The sequence below is a fragment of the Engystomops pustulosus genome, chromosome 7, assembly GCF_040894005.1.
Source record: "Engystomops pustulosus chromosome 7, aEngPut4.maternal, whole genome shotgun sequence".
Classification (NCBI taxonomy): Eukaryota; Metazoa; Chordata; class Amphibia; order Anura; family Leptodactylidae; genus Engystomops; species Engystomops pustulosus.
Window position 1 is genome coordinate 49,842,590 of NC_092417.1, and position 17,718 is coordinate 49,860,307.

Below are 17,718 nucleotides of genomic sequence, written 5' to 3' on the forward strand. Positions count from 1 at the left end.
TATTAAGTAATGGAGACTGAAGCTACATTTTAGTAGTTAATGGAGGCTGGGTAAGCTGTTTATTAATTAATAGATACTAGGTAAGCTGTTTAATAATCAATGGAGGCTAGAGCAGCTGTTTTCAATTAATGGTGGCTAGAGCAGGTGTAAATTAATTCATGGAGGCTGGCTCAGCTATATATTAATTAATGGAGGCTGATGCTGCTGTTTATTCATTAAAAGAGGCTAGAGCAGCATTTTTTAAAGGGAATCTGTCACCAAGGACATCATTTTCACTAAAGACAGGTTACAGGAGACCATCACGCCTTCACTACAAATCTACCTTTCTGCTTTCTCTAAGCATTTGCATTACAATATAATTGTGTGCTATAACTTAGCTTTCTCCCTGACATAATCCTCCTTGAAGTCTCAGTGGTTTAGCTTTTATGTGGATGCATTTCAAAAATCAACACGTGTCTTGTCTGTACTGCAGGCTTCTTAGCTCTCAGCCCCCAACTTTGTGCTCTTGTACAGCTCCTCTCTCTCCCTTTGATGTCACCAGGCTGTGAGCTCTTTGAAGGAGCAGGAGGGAGGAGCTGTACAGGAGCAGAAAGGTGGAGTCCAAGAGCTGAGGAGTCTGCAGCACAGACAAGTCACATATTGTTCTTTGAATGCATCCAAACCAAAGCCCAATCCCTGGGACTACACAGAGGATTCTGTCACAGTGCATGATAAGTTAAAATTAATCTAGAAATTAGTATATGCATATTATGAGTTTAGAAGGACAGAAGTGGTGTATTTACATCACTCCACACTTAGGCCCACCACTCAGCTGTGGTCATGCAGCAAAGACGCTGAGTTGTGGACATGCAGCAGTGAAGCAGAGTTGCAGACACATGGTGAAGAGGCAGAGCTGTGGACATGCAGCAGTGAAGCTGAACTGTGTTAATACAGCAATTGAGTTTGGTGGATCTTTAGTATGGAAACTAAGGGGCCAACAAATATCTCTTTTAATCAAAGTTTTGGCATGAAATGTGAGATGTCTGAGGGTCTGACCACTAGGACACCAAGGGACCACAAAAACATGGGCTTTTAAGAGACCATGTGTGCAGTTTATGACGGAAGTAGTAGGAAAGACACCCCATTCACACTGACTCCCATGACTGCTTAAGGGAGCTTTATCAAACATGATTTGGCTTGGGCTGGGGTGGGATTTATTTCTTTTACATGTGTCCATTATTCATTAGATAAGTAATTCTGCCCTTAGTGTGTTATACACAGTAGCCTCTATAGCGTGTGCCAGGAATATATTATCACACCTCTCACTTTTTATAGGTCAGCGATTCCCAATAAAAGGAAATGTGAGGTCCATCCGTGTCAGCAGCAAGAAAGGATCTCAAGACAGGTAATTAATATTTATATTAATTACTGATAACTCTCAGGCTAGACATGAGATCTAGACCTGCAGAGGTGTGATAATATATTCCTGTCACATGACAGTACATGGATATTTATATGTGTATCTTCTATAGACGCTGCTAGTATTACACTACTTGATCTCAGGTACAGAGGAGAGGAGGATGTCTTCACCTTACCCTCTGTTTGTAAAGTCGGGGCTCCCCTTTTAAAATTCCATAGAACAGGCTTGTTATGGGCTTTTGCGCCATTATGTGTAGTTAGGCCCAAAATATTAAAGCTCTAATGAGGGACATCTGGGAGGTTTTGCCCATTCTGGAGCTCAGTGGGGTCAATATAAAATGCTTTGTATGCAAATTTTCTGGCATACAAGATATGACCAATAGCTTATCTGGATTTGGGAGGTGGAGCTTTCAGCAGGCTGGAGAGGCTGTGTTATTAATTAATGGGGGATGGAGCAGTTTTTTATTAATTAATGGAGGGTAGGGCAGTTATATGTTAACTAATGGAGGCTGGATCACCTGTTTATTAATTAATGAAGGATAGAGCAGCTTCATTTTAACTACCGTATATATTCTCGTGTAAGCCAACCGAAGTATAAGCCGAGGCCCCTACTTTAACCACAAAAAACTGGGAAAACCTTTTGATTAGAGTATAAGCCAAGTGTAGGAAATGCATTGGTCACAGCCTCCCCAGTATATAGCCTGCCAGCCCCCTGGATTATATAACCTACCAGCCCCTGCCCCAGTTTATATAGCCTGCCAGCCCCTGCCCCAGTGTATATAGCCTGCCAGTCCCTGCCCCAGTGTATATAGCCTGCCAGCCCCTGCCCCAGTGTATATAGCCTGCCAGCCCCTGCCCCAGTGTATATAGCCTGCCAGTCCCTGCCCCAGTGTATATAGCCTGCCAGCCCCTGCCCCAGTGTATATAGCCTGCTAGTCCCTGCCCCAGTGTATATAGCCACCAGACCCTGCCGCAGTATGCAGCCGGCCTCCCCGCCAGTTTATTTAACCCTATAAGGACCTTGCCCTTATTTATTTTTTCATTTCCATTTTTCATTTCCCACAATCAAAAATCTATAACTTTTTTACATGTACAGAGCTGTGAAACCTATTGTTCACCCAACGTTAAAGAAGGACAAAAAAAACAACAAAAAGCGCCTAATTACGTGGTAAAAGGTATAAATTTTATTAAATCCAAGAAAAATACACTGGTTAAAAATGAACCCACTCCAAAGGGGACACAAGCAAGAGTTGCATCTCAGGCAACAGATCAAAATATTCAATACTGCATATAAACAGATAAAGGCATCAATGGCCACATGCAGAAATAATGTAGTACTGTTAGGGAAGTGTAAAATATATCACATCATATTACCTAAAAGAATAAAGCTTACCCATGTTAAATGTAAAGTGAGATCGTTGCCCGAGGTAGCAGCAACCCCGACGCGCGTTTTGGCTGATAGACAGCCTTCGTCTAGGGGTGTGATCATCAGGGTGACGAGCCATGTTTAAAAGACCCAAGCAGCCAATAGTGGAGATGGATTCTGGTCATGTGGTCAAGCACGGCGCTGTATCTCATAGTGACGTCATCCTACCGCGAGACGCTGACAGCACAGCTGAACAAACAGGCACACTGCCGTATATCGTAATAGCGTCATAGTATCGCGGGACGTCGGAAATTAGTTGTGCATGCGCAGTAAGAATTTCAACCTAGTGACCAAAAAGAAGAGAAATATTGTAACCGAGCATGCGCAGCGATGTGACCATAGCATCCAATAGCCTCCAACAAGTGCTGCTTGGGTAAGTATACTTAGGGTGTCTTAATAATACGGATATAATGCCATATTAGAGATACAAAATATCAATAAATATACCAGATGGTGCATCAAAGACTGTATCAAGAATTATCAGAAAAATATTGTACCGCATCAAAAAAATAATAATAAAAACAGACTATGATCTATTAATAATGCTGAAGGCGTTAAAATATGTGTGTACATTATTAGTACAGAGAGTTTTTATAAATACCCTTATTATAATATATATTAATAATAAAGTGCATATTAGGTGGGGAGAAAGTGAGGAAGTCAGGGGTGCTGACAGTGGGGGAAAGTGAGACAAACGTGGAACAATACATAATAATATACATAACTTATGTGAAATAAATTAATTATATACATGTAAGAAAAAATGCATGACTTAAGATGCATTATCACTTGTAAAGTGCATCAAGGTGCTAGCAAATATAAGACAATAGGTTAGTGCTAAGAATTAATATGATCAGATCCAAATGTGAGTGCGGATTCTAAGATTGGCGAGATTTCAGCCGATGTTGTATTCGATGCATGTCAGGAAGACGCACAGATCTTGTAAAAGGTATAATATAAGTTACTCCAATAAACCGCATTTCGAATACAGGACACCTGTGGCTCGAATGACTATAAGAGAGAAAAACATAAATTAAAATCATAATTAAAAGAAAAGATGTTAAAAACCAAAGCCGGTTTGTGGCTTACTCACTGGGGCCCTGAGGGACTGTTCTGACACCCTCAATCCGTCCCTGTGAACGAGTTGTCAGACAGCTAAACTCTTTTCCTACCAATTCATTGAGCTGGACGCAGGGGATCCTTTTCAACTTTTATTAATAGGATCAGTGTAAAACTACAAGAAAATAACAGCATTCAGTACAAGGTACATAGCATATCTCAGTACATCACATTCTGTAAGGTACATGAATTATATAATAACTCACCGACTGTTCTATGATGAGGAAAACAACAGATTAACTGTCCAAGAGAGAGACATTAGTATGTGCTGCTTCTATGGAGCAAGACGGCTGCTGCAGAGGCATGGGGCCAGGCTAGAGAAAGGCATGATGGGAAACTAAGGAAGCCTAAGTAGGAAAAGTTTAGTCTGCAGGTAAACATGAGGCAGAATAAATGAGGCTGCAATACAACAACTTATCAACAGGTGGAGCAGCTGGCAAAATTAACTAGATATGTGCCTGAGAAGGCATGACACTCCCCGTCTGGTTTCCAGGGGATACCACATTTCAATTACAGAGTAACAGAACAAGTTCAGAAACTGGTCTAAGAAACAGTTTTCCATTTTGCTTGGGAATCTTGATCTCCACCTTCCAGACTTTTCCATCTTGACTTGGGAAGACTTTAGTCACCAATCCTAAAGGCCACTCATTCCGCTTGGACTGGGCATCTTTTACTAGGACAATGTTTCCAGGCTCCATGTTGGGCCTACTATCTTGCCATTTGTTTCTTGCCTGTAACGTGGAAAGGTACTGTTTTCTCCACTTGGTCCAGAAAAGGTCTGCTAATGTTTGAACTCTCTTCCACTGTGATTTGTACAAGTCCTTAGTAGTGAACTCTTTGGGTATAGTTACGGTTGCATTAAATTTTTGGGTGAGGAGAGCTGCAGGAGTAAGCAGAGCTGGGTCTTCAGGATCGTTGGATAAGGGAACCAGCGGTCTAGCATTTATAATAGCTACTACCTCGGCCATGAAAGTAGTGAGCGTCTCGTGAGTGAGCTTCAAAGGGCCTAGTTGGAGAAAGATGGAGTCAAGTATTCTTCGAGCAATGCCAATCATGCTCTCCCAAACACCTCCCATGTGAGATGAGTGAGGTGGGTTGAAGGTCCAAGTGCAGCTTTGTTCGGAACGGTATCTTTCAACTTGGTTCACATCCAGATTTGAAGGAATCTTTAGTTCACTACAAGCTCCAATGAAGTTAGATCCTCTGTCAGATCGGATATGCCTTACATTTCCTCTGAGAGAAATGAAGCGTCTGAGGGCATTGATAAAGCTAGACGTGTCCATTGCCTCAATTACTTCTATATGTACAGCTCTAACACTCAAACATGTAAATAAGACAGCCCAACGCTTGCTGTTTGCTTGTCCTCCTCTAGTCTGTCGTGTGATAACTGACCAGGGGCCAAACACATCGAGACCCACATTTGTAAAGGGGGGTTCAGTACTCAAACGGTCCGCTGGAAGGTCGGCCATTTTTTGGAATTGGCATGCACCACGGAGTTTTCGGCAAATGATACATCTGAAAATTACTCTACTTATAAGTCTCTTAGCTCCTATTACCCAGAATCCAGCCTCTCGTAAAGCTCCTTCAGTTATCAAGCGTCCTTGATGCTTCACCAGTGCATGATAATACTCGACCAGCAGAGAAGCAACATGACCATGAGGGATTATGATAGGGGTACACTCATTAACTTCGAGCGTTGCATTTGAAATGCGTCCACCAACTCTCAATAGTCCATCAGCATCTACAAATGGGTCAAGTTTCTTAAGAGGGCTATCTTTAGGGACGCCCATGCGGTTTCTGAGGGACTCTATAGTCTGGGTATAAGCCTCATACTGGACACAATGGATAATAACCTGTTTTGCCTGCAGGAACTCGTCTGCCGAGTAAGCTGTATGGCAGTAGTGCCAGCCTTTGCATAGAACAGATGTTGGCTTTGTGGCTTTAAAGGATCTGACAATGTGAATCAGGCAAGCTAAGGCTCTGTAAGCTGACCTCCAGGTGGAGAATTTGTGGAAGCGGCTAGAACCAAGGTGCCTTTTAGTGACCGTTGTATTAAGTGTGGAAACTTGAGGTCGAATTTCCACATCTAATTCAGGCTCAAACAGTTCGCGCATGCATTTTTGAAGAGTGGTGGGTGCTGGTTGACACAGGAATGCAGGCCCAGAAAGCCAGGTAGTGTTTTTAAGGCATGAAGCTGGTACAGCTCTGGTAGCATGGTCAGCAGGATTGTGGTTAGTTGGTACATAACCCCACTGAGAAGGCTGAGAAGACCTCCTAATTCTACGTACTCGGTTGTTCACGTAGACATAGAATCTCCTAGTCTCATTATGAATGTAGCCTAACACTACTTTGCTATCGGTGAAAAATTCTGCGTCCTCAAGCTGTAGGTCAAGTTCTGATGTGATGAGCTCTGCCAGTTCAATAGCAAGAACAGCAGCACAGAGTTCTAGTCTGGGTACGGTAGGTTCAGGACATGGTGCTAGCTTGGCTTTTCCCATGATGAACCCTATGTGGACTTGGCCTGAGGTGTCTACAGTCTTTAAATAGGCAACGGCGGCTATGGCTTTGACTGAGGCATCACAAAACAGGCACAGCCTCCTGGAGAGGACTTCTTCAGAAGATATGTTCGTGTATGGCCTATGTATGTGAAGATCAGACAATGAATTTAGAGATTCCCTCCAGGTTACCCACGAAACCTCTTTATCTGGAGAAAGAGGGGTGTCCCAATCAGCTGAATCCACAGTTAATTCACGCAGCAAGGTCTTACCTTGGATGATCACAGGTGCGGCGAATCCAAGGGGATCATACAGGCTGTTTATTGTGGATAGGACGCCTCGTCGAGTGAACGGTTTTCGCTCTAGGTTGACCTGAAATGTGAAGCTATCAGACTTGAGGTCCCAGTTGAGTCCTAGACTACATTGTATGGGAAGAGAGTCTGTAGCTAAGTCCAGGTCCTTTAAGTCGTTGGCATAGTCCTTTGTGGGAAAGGCCTCTATCACTGTTTTGCTATTAGAAGCAGTCTTATGTAGCCTGAGGTTAGAATGAGCAAGAGCACTCTGAGTTCTTTTGAGTAGGCTTATTGCAGCCTCTGATGATGGAAGAGACTTCAAACCATCGTCCACGTAGAAGTCTCTTTCGATGAACTGGCGGACGTCTTCGTCAAAGTCGGTCTCGTTTCCCGTTGCAGACCTCTTAAGCCCATAGATTGCTACAGCAGGGGATGGGCTGTTGCCAAAAACGTGCACCTTCATACGGTATTCTACTATGTCCTTGGTAGGTTCGTTATCTTTGAACCAGAAGAACCGCAGGAAGTCTCTATGTTCTTCATTGACAAGGAAGCAGTGGAACATTTGCTGTATATCTGCAGTGATGGCAACTGGTTCTTTACGGAATCTGATGAGGACACCAATGAGAGTGTTGTTATGGTCTGGCCCTGTTAAAAGAACATCATTCAGAGAGAGTCCCTGGTATCTTGCGCTGGAGTCGAACACCACGCGTATCTGGTTTGGTTTCTTGGGGTGGTAGACGCCAAATATTGGGAGATACCAGCATTCTTTGCTCTCTTCCAGAGGTGGGGCCACTTCTGCATGGCCATTTTCGAATACTTTGCACATGAAAGCAAGGAAGTGCTTTTCCATCTCTGGCTTTCTTAGGAAGTTACGTTTTAGCAAGGTAAGGCGTTTTAGAGCTTGCTCTCTGTTGTTAGGAAGACGGGGTCTCTGAGGCTTAAATGGTAGCGGGGCCACCCAGCTATTGGTTTCATCTTTATGAAATCCTTGGTCCATTATCTTCAAGAAGGTCTCGTCTTCTATGGAATGGGCTACCTTATGGTCGTCTTTGGTCTTTTGGAAAACAGTACACCCTAGATGATCTTCGTCTCCGTCACACAGGTAATCAGTGGCGTAGCTGCCCTCTCCAGTGTTCAGGTATGCTGGGCTGGTGAGCTTCTCTTTCACAAGAAGTTTGTTGGGACAGGGTAGAAAAAAGGATGCCCGCTCTCTAAGGTGCTTGTGTAAAGAGCGTTTACGTTGTTTGGTTTGTGAGCGTTTCCTAAGCAAACGTCCCCTATGATGACCCATCCTAGGTCAAGTTTCTGAGCGTAGGGTGAGTTATGAGGACCATTTATCTGCTTCCTCACTTTGTGGACTCTGATAATGTCTCTGCCCAGCAAGAGGACCAACTTGGCTTGAGGATTGAGTGTGGGGATGAGATGCGCTATGCTTCTCAAATGTGCATGATGTAGAGCAGCTTCTGGTGTGGGGATCTCTTCCCTATTGTTCGGGATTGAATTACACTCTATTAGTGTAGGAAGGGACAAGGATGTCTGACCATCTAGCGATTCATTCTGGTATCCTGTGGCTCTTCTTCCAGTTTCTTCGCTTACTCCTGTACATGTTTTAAGAGAGTAGGATGAACGAAGTCCTTTGATCTGAAAAATGTCAAAGAAGGCTGTGCTCGCAAGTGACCTGTTGCTCTGGTCATCCAGGATGGCGTACAGTTTAACTGCTCTTTCTCTGTGACCTATAGGGTAAACTGTAACAGGACAGATCTTTGAGCAAGATTTGTTACCTAGACCTTCTCCGCAAACTTGAGTGCACAGAGGTGACACATCAGGGGGTGCACTGTCTGCCGTGCTCTGAAGTACTGTCTGAGGGTGAAGGAATCTGTGGTGCTGGCCCTGGGTGTAGAGCCGTATTGTGTTCTTGGCTGTTGCATTCGGAGCAAGAAATACTGGCGTTGCAATCTCTTGCTAAGTGAGATGTAGATGCACAACACCTGTAGCATATGGCATTCTCCTTGAGGAACGTTCTGCGTTCTGCGATTTGTTCCTAAAACCTCTACACTTCTCCAGTGAGTGGGGCTTTTTATGCAAGGGGCACTCAGTGTTTGGGTCTTTTGTTAATGTCCCACTGGTTTTTGATGAATCGTCAGGAGATACATTTTGTTTTGTGTACGGTGATAGGTGTGCCTCTGGGGTTACGAATTAAAGCAGGCTTACCTGTACCTGGGTTGACAAGGTCTACGGTGGAAAGGTCAAAACTAGGATCGTTCCTGATCTTCGCCTGCTGACGTATGAAATCTACAAAAAAGAAGAATGGTGGGAACTGCACGTTGTGTCTTTCTTTGTTCATCCATTTCTCCTGTAAGCTGTAAGGTAGCTTCTGCACTATGAATTTGATGCCTCTAGCTGTATCTAAGGACGTGAGGCCTAGCAGGTCTCCTTCAGACTTGGCAACCTGTAGTTCTGTCAAGAGGTCACTCAATTCTCTTAGCTTGTGAAAGCTTTTGTTTGAGATTTTAGGAAAGTCCTGTAACCTTTTAAAGAGGGATTCTTCTATCATCTCTGAGGAGCCGTAGCACTCATTGAGCCTCTCCCATAACATGTCCAAGCCTCTGCTCGGGTAGTTGATGTTAATATCTCTGATGCGTTTTGCGTGCTCTGTCGACTCGTCTCCTAGCCACTTCACTAACAGGTCCATCTCTTCGCTTGCAGAGAGGTCAAGGCCTGCTGTGGCATTCCTGAAAGAAGCTCTCCACGCTCTGTAACTTTCAGGCCGGTCATTAAATTTTGAGAGACCTTTGGTGAGCAGCTCACGGCGTGCAAAGAACTTGAGGAAAGGTGGTAGCTCTTGGTCTCTGAGAGGGTGATCTGGATGAGCATTGCTGTGGTGAGGATTAGTTGAGTAATTGTCATAGAATGCATTGCTGTCAAAGTAGTCTTTGTCAGCACCTTCTTTCTTGAAAGCAGTCACTGAGTGGTAGGGACCCATAGGTCTGGATGCAGGTTGCATGCAGGGTGATTGGTAGACAGAATTACTTTCATGCTTAGGGTGATGTGTGAGGGTTGTTGACTGAATGACAGGATGTTGTCTTAGATCATCAGCAGAGTTTGATCTCACTCTTTGAAGTGGATGTAGGTACTGGTCTAACTGGGCTTGCTGTAGCACATATTCTGAAGTGCGCTGAGAGACATCCTGATGACCAAGTTCAGGTTCAAGTTTTATGCTGGCTCCTTCACAAGTGCCGCATGCTGCTGCTTCTAAAGCCTGCGCCTCGGCTTCTGCTGCTGCTGCTTCCATGTCCACAGCAAGTTTTGCAAGGTTGGCTTCTAGGTTTGCCTTTTCCTTCTTTAATTTCAATTCCTTTTCAGCAAAGGCAGCTCTCACTTTGGCGGCTTCTGCCTTTGCCCTGGCAGTTGCAGCTGCGAGGCTGCTCTTAGAGGTCCTTGAAGCTGCTGAGCTGACATGGGACCGTGCAGCAGATCCTCTGTCTGACATTGTGGCTGTAAGCTGCTTGACTGCTTGCTGATAGAAGACAGTGGGGCAAATTTACTTACCCGGCCCATTCGCGATCCAGCGGCGCGTTCTCTGCTCTGGATTCGGGTCCGGCCGGGATTCATGAAGGCAGTTCCTCCGCCGTCCACCAGGTGGCGCTGCTGCGCTGAAAATCATCTCCACGCGCCGGAATGCACCACCTCGGACCAGGTGAAGGTAAGCGGTCCCCAAGCGACACTTTTTCGGTTTTTAAATGCGGCGGTTTTTCCGAATACGTCGGGTTTTCGTTCGGCCACGCCCCCCGATTTCCGTCGCGCGCATGCCGGCGCCGATGCGCCACAATCCGATCGCGTGCGACACAATCCCGGGGCAATTCAGGTACAATCGGCGCAAATCGGAAATATTCGGGTAACACGTCGGGAAAACGCGATTCGGGCCCTTAGTAAATGACCCCCAGTGTCTGTGCTTCAACCCCGTTATATAGTAGTCGTTTTACTGTTCTGACACCCTCAATCCGTCCCTGTGAACGAGTTGTCAGACAGCTAAACTCTTTTCCTATCAATTCATTGAGCTGGACGCAGGGGATCCTTTTCAACTTTTATGAATAGGATCAGTGTAAAACTACAAGAAAATAACAGCATTCAGTACAAGGTACATAGCATATCTCAGTACATCACATTCTGTAAGGTACATGAATTATATAATAACTCACCGACTGTTCTATGATGAGGAAAACAACAGATTAACTGTCCAAGAGAGAGACATTAGTATGTGCTGCTTCTATGGAGCAAGATGGCTGCTGCAGAGGCATGGGGCCAGGCTAGAGAAAGGCATGATGGGAAACTAAGGAAGCCTAAGTAGGAAAAGTTTAGTCTGCAGGTAAACATGAGGCAGAATAAATGAGGCTGCAATACAACAACTTATCAACAGGTGGAGCAGCTGGCAAAATTAACTAGATATGTGCCTGAGAAGGCATGACAGGGACGACTCGGGTGCAGAGAAAGGCTGGATGTGAACACAAGAGCAGAAGCAGTATAGACTAATCCTACAAGAAAGAAGCAAAACTGAGTGTCCAAATCCATCGGGATTCTCGTTGCGCTAGTTGTTTTTTTATTGGTCCGCCTCTGATGTTGGTCAGAATTTTGTCAATGCCGCGAACCCCCGAGGATCAGCATTATGGTGAATTCCGAAGTGTACAGAGCTGTGTGGCGGCTTGTTTTCTGCGTAACAAATTGCAATCCATAGAGATGGTATTTATTATTCCATGCCGTGTAATGGGAAGCAGGAAAAAAATTCAAAATGCAGTGAAAATGGTGAAAAAACACAGTTTTCTTGTGGGCTTGGATTTTACAGCTTTCCCTGTTTGCCCGAATTGATATGTCTACTTTATTCTTTGGGTAGGTGCGATAACGGGGATAACAAATTTGTATAGATTTTATAATGTTTCCATACATTTACAAAAAATAAAACATTTTTGCGACTTTTGATGAAGTTTTTAATGCTACCATTTTTAGTACGACCTTTGAGATCACTTTTTATTGATTTTTCTTATATTTTTAAAATGGCAAAAAAAAGTGCCATTTTCGACTGTGGGCGCTATTTTCCGTTACGGGGTTAAATGCAGGGAAAGAACATTATTATATTTTGATAGACCGGGCATTTTCGGACACGGCAATACCTAATGCGTTATTGATTTTCACTGTTTATTTATATTTACCTTATATACTCGAGTATAAGCCTAGTTTTTCAGCACAAAAAATGTGCTGAAAAACTCAAACTCGGCTTATACTCGAGTCAAAAAAATAAATATATCTAAACTCACCTTTCCGGCGACCCCTGTATATCTTCTGTGCGATCTGTTCGGCAGCGGCAGTAGGCTATATACACTGGGGCAGGGTCTGGCAGGCTATATACACTGGGGCAGGGTCTGGCAGGCTATATACACTGGGGCAGGGTCTGGCAGGCTATATACACTGGGGCAGGGGCTGGCAGGCTATATACACTGGGGCAGGGGCTGGCAGGCTATATACACAGGGGCAGGGGCTGGCTGGCTATATACACTGGGGCAGGGGCTGGCTGGCTATGTACTGGGGAAGCTGTGACCAATGCATTTCCCACCCTCGGCTTATACTCAAGTCAAAAGGTTTTCCCAGTATTTTGTGGTAAAATTAGGGGCCTCGGCTTATACTCGGGTCGGCTTATACTCGAGTATATATGGGTATATCAGTTCTAGGGAAAGGGGGGTTATTTGAATTTTTAGGTTTTTTTATTATAATTTTTTATATTTTAACTTTTAAAATTTTTACTTTTGCTATTTTTCAGACTCCCTTGGGTACTTTAACCCTAGATTGTCCGATTGATCCTACCATACACTGCCATACTACTGTATGGTAGTATATGGGGATTTTCCTCCTCATTCATTACAATGTGCTGTAATCATTGTAATAAAAGGGTTAAAACGAGACAGCCTCGGGTCTTCGGAATGCAACATTTTGCCGTTTTTGCGCCTTTTTTGTGACTTTCTAGGTGCAAATCTGCACCTGGTCCAGGGCAGGTGCAAAGGAAGTTTTTTTTTCATGGACCCGATTTTAACATGTAAATTGGAATTATTTCATATGCTTTAAATGTTTGAAATTTTGCACAGTAACCTCTTTTGTCAAAATTCTTAAATTTTTGCATTTTTTTTTTTAATTGGTTACTTCCAAGGGTGAGGTAATTGCGTTTTTAATGCATTTTGAAACTAATTACAACAGCTGAGGAGGTGATTTGCCTTATTTCATTACTTGCATTTACAAAATGCAATATAAACGCTGCGTTAATGCATGTATTAACATTGCGTTTACTATGCGTTCTGTAAATTCAAATGTTAAAAGTAATGAAATAAGGCAAATCACCTCCTCAGCTGTTGTAATTAGTTTCAAAATGCATTAAAAATGAAACATGTTAAATCCCAAATAAACAGTAGTGTCCTCTCCTGTATATAACCCCTCACATGGCTTGTATCCTCTCCTGTATATAACCCCCACACATGACTTGTATACTCTCCTGTATATAACCCCCTAACATGGCTTGTGTCCCCTCCTGCATATAACCCCCTCACATGGCTTGTATCCTCTCCTGTATATAACCCCCTCACATGACTTGTGTCCTCTCCTGTATATACACCCCCACATGGCTTGTGTCCTCTCCTGTATATAACTCCCTCACATGGCTTGTATCCTCTCCTGTATATAACCCCCTCTCATGACTTGTATCCTCTCCTGTATATAACCCCCTCACATGGCTTGTGTCTTCTCCTCTATATAACCCCCTCACATGGCTTGTGTCCTCTCCTGTATATAACCCCCTCACATGGCTTGTGTCCTCTCCTGTATATAACCCCTCACATGGCTTGTATCCTCTCCTGTATATAACCCCTCACATGGCTTGTATCCTCTCCTGTATATAACCTCCTCACATGGCTTGTATCCTCTCCTGTATATAACCCCTCACATGGCTTGTATCCTCTCCTGTATGTACACCCTCACATGGCTTGTGTCCTCTCCTGTATATAACCCCTCACATGGCTTGTGTCCTCTTCTTTATATAACCCCTCACATGGCTTGTTTCCTCTCCTGTATATACCCCTCACATGGCTTGTGTCCTCTCCTGTATATAACCCCCTCACATGGCTTGTGTCCTCTCCTGTATATAACCCCTCACATGGCTTGTATCCTCTCCTGTATATAACCCCCTCACATGACTTGTATACTCTCCTGTATATAACCCCCTCACATGGCTTGTGTCCCCTCCTGCATATAACCCCCTCACATGGCTTGTATCCTCTCCTGTATATAACCCCCTCACATGACTTGTGTCCTCTCCTGTATATACACCCTCACATGGCTTGTATCCTCTCCTGTATATAACCCCCTCTCATGACTTGTATCCTCTCCTGTATATAACCCCCTCATATGGCTTGTGTCTTCTCCTGTATATAACCCCCTCACATGGCTTGTATCCTCTCCTGTATATAACGCCTCACATGGCTTGTATCCTCTCCTGTATATAACCTCCTCACATGACTTGTGTCCTCTCCTGTATATAACCCCCTCACATGGCTTGTGTCCACTCCTGTATATAACCCCCTCACATGGCTTGTATCCTCTCCTGTATATAACCCCCTCACATGGCTTGTTTCCTCTCCTGTATATAACCCCTCACATGGCTTGTATCCTCTCCTGTATGTACACCCTCACATGGCTTGTGTCCTCTCCTGTATATAACCCCTCACATGGCTTGTGTCCTCTTCTGTATATAACCCCTCACATGGCTTGTTTCCTCTCCTGTATATACCCCTCACATGGCTTGTGTCCTCTCCTGTATATAACCCCCTCACATGGCTTGTGTCCTCTACTGTATATAACCCCCTCACATGGCTTGTGTCCTCTCCTGTATATAACCCCTCACATGGCTTGTGTCCTCTCCTGTATATAACCCCTCACATGGCTTGTGTCCTCTCCTGTATATAACCCATCACATGGCTTGTATCCTCTCCTGTATATAACCCCTCACATGGCTTGTATCCTCTCCTGTATATAACCCCTCACATGGCTTGTATCCTCTCCTGTATATAACCCCTCACATGGCTTGTATCCTCTCCTGTATATAACCCCCTCACATGGCTTGTGTCCACTCCTGCATATAACCCCCTCACATGGCCTTTATCCTCTCCTGTATATAACCCCCTCACGTGGCTTGTGTCCATGTGGATTTGAGACATTTGCAACAAAAAGTCTCAAAAAGAAGCCAAAATTTTCGCCTGCCAGGATAGGAAAAGCTGTACATGTATCACAAGTAAAAAGACAGGATCATACATAAGGTGCAAAAACTAGCCGCCAAAAGTCTCTAAAATGCACCTGAGAGAGACCAAACTATGATACATGTGCCCCTATGTGCTTTAATAAAATTAGGATTTTTTTGTAAAAACTATTTGTGGAATTCTGGCTTTTCCTTGATAGGTGTATTGTGTATTGTTTGCCAGTAATTTAAAAGCCCTACATAAGAGGATCACTGTGACGTTATTTCATTCTCTCCAGTATATTGGTGTTGTATTACCGTTATTGGTGTGTATATGCTGTACATGGTGTTTGGTGAGTATATATTCTGCATGTGTGCTTAAAATGTGTATATACTGTATGTATGTATATGATAATGTATTTATGTGTGTATATATAGTGTATATACTGTATGTCTGTATATGGTACTGTTGTGTATACATTGTATGCATGTGTATTTGATGAGTATATACTGTATTCGTGTATAAGATGTGTGCATTCATATATTTTTTGTAATGGTAAGGGGGCCCCATTCAGAAGATATGCTATTAAGCCCAGCTTCTCCTAGTTAAGCCCATGAGAAGGTCCAACGTTTTTGCTTGACATATTACTCAGTATAAAATGACTTAAGAGATGTCTTCTCACCATTTAGTTATGTTATGACAAATTAAAGGTACAACACACTGTATGTATATGTACTACAATAATTGCATAAAAATATATAGATAAAATCTCTAGTCAAACCTTGTACACATATCTGGGGTTTTTACTATTTAGGTAATTTAACTTTATGGAAGTATGTAACTTTAATATTTATTTAAGGGACATCTACCATCAGGATTAAAGACTGTATGCAAATGAGCCTGAAGGGCTTCGGATTCATAGGTGTTCATAGGTCATTTGCATACAGTCTTTCATCCCGGTGGTAGATATCCTTTAAGGGTAATGTGTATTTTTTTTTAGGAATAAATAGGGTTGGCCACTTAGGCCTCTTGCACACTAGCGTTGCGTTTCACGTCAGGGTGCAATGCGTGAAAAACTGACGTTTTGGCTGCGTTTTTGTTCCATTTTTCCTTGGAGTAATTTGCGTTTTTTTTGCGTTTTCGGCGCATTTTTGACGCGCGATTCAATGGGAGACTCGAGCATTTTTCAAAGGGACCATGGTTTGGGATTAAAATGTGTTATTTAATTGAAAAATAATGTCTTCTGATAATTTGCAAACATCTGCGATCTATTCTTCACTGTTCCGCGCGTATATTATCTCCCGACAATTTAGCAGATGTGAAGAACAGTGAAGAATAGAATAAAAACAGTGAACACAGTGAACACAGGATCATTTAAGATAAAAACACAGTGCAGAACACAGTGCAGAATAGATTACAGATGTTCGGCACATCTGCTTACTTGTCGGGAGATACGCGCGGAACGGCGCGAACAAAATAGCATGTGAAGAACAATATATATGTGTGTGAAGAACACATTGCAGATGTTTAAATACATCTGCAATGTGTTCTTCACACATATATATTGTTCTTCACATGCTATTTTGTTCGCGCCGTTCCGCGCGTATCTCCCGACAAGTAAGCAGATGTGCCGAACATCTGTAATCTATTCTTCACTGTGTTCTTCACTGTGTTTTTATCTTAAATGATCCTGTGTTCACTGTGTTCACTGTGTTCACTGTTTTTATTCTATTCTTCACTGTTCTTCACTGTGTTTTTTTAATTAAATGATCGTTCGCGAGCAGGGGAAATAATGTTATTCTGGTCACCTAGCAACCCTTACGTTTAAAACGCATTGCACTCGCATTGCACTTGCAATGATTGCGAGTGCAATGCGTTCTTGATGCATCTCCATAGACTTGAATGGGGCGTGAAAATTGCGCGTGACTCGCAAAAATAGAGCATGCTGCGATTTTGACGCGCGTGCAAACGAACGCAAGCACGCGCGTCAAAAACAACGCTAATGGTGAAAGACCCATTGAATACAATGGGACAGAGTGCAATGCGAGTTCTGAGCGTCAAATGCACGCGCAGAACTCGCGCGTGAAAAACGCCAGTGGAGAAGGGGCCTTATACCAAAACTTTAGTTATTGATATACATGGCCACTCCTTTTAAAACTAGACTTTTAATCTGTTTTTCATCGATTGTTAAAATGATATATGCTATTCATAACAGTGGTTGCATTTCTATTATCAGCATTTAGCCCTCCTGCACGCAATAGTTTTTTTTTCAGGTGCTACGGGCGTTTTTTTGTGGCGGTCTCACGGCTCTATGTATTGTTATGGGCTCATGCTCATTACTGAGGATTCCTGAGCACCATGTCCACAGCCTTGGAGCATGTCCTATTCTAATCCGAGTTTGAGGCTTAGACAGTCCCATAAAAGTCAATGGGGCTGTGAAAAAAACGGATTGCAAACAGATGTATTACGCTTTATGGCCGCTCTTGTGGCTGGTTGCTGGGCAATAATCACACTACATTAATGGTCCGGCCTAGCTCAGTCACTGGTTTTCTGGTAAACGAGGATTACAAACAGATTACACCTGGACCAACTTTACGGACTTACAGCCGTGATGCAGGTTAAATACGGATTATACACGGGCCACAAATATGGCCATTACTGCCCTAGATTGTGGACATAGAAAAACTATGATTGTGTGGAGAAATAAGTCAGATGGGGGC

General features: G+C 43.4%; 2 long non-coding RNA genes across 4 annotated transcripts in view; one reads left to right on the forward strand and one right to left on the reverse strand.

Annotated features, from left to right (window-relative positions):
* Nucleotides 1-17,718, forward strand: part of LOC140069769 (uncharacterized) — a 61,139-nt gene that overhangs the window by 43,111 nt on the left and 310 nt on the right. For 2 of the 3 annotated variants that reach the window (XR_011848852.1, XR_011848853.1), the window contains one exon: nucleotides 1,315-1,849. This is a non-coding gene — a long non-coding RNA (uncharacterized lncRNA). Of the gene's footprint in view, nucleotides 1-1,314; nucleotides 1,850-17,718 lie in introns of those variants that run through there. The other variant, XR_011848854.1, reaches the window with a different exon arrangement.
* LOC140068764 (uncharacterized) lies at nucleotides 2,645-4,438 on the reverse strand. Its single transcript, XR_011848547.1, has 3 exons — nucleotides 4,150-4,438; nucleotides 3,918-4,058; nucleotides 2,645-3,835 (listed from the first exon to the last, which is right to left on the reverse strand). It is a non-coding gene; the product is annotated as an uncharacterized lncRNA (long non-coding RNA).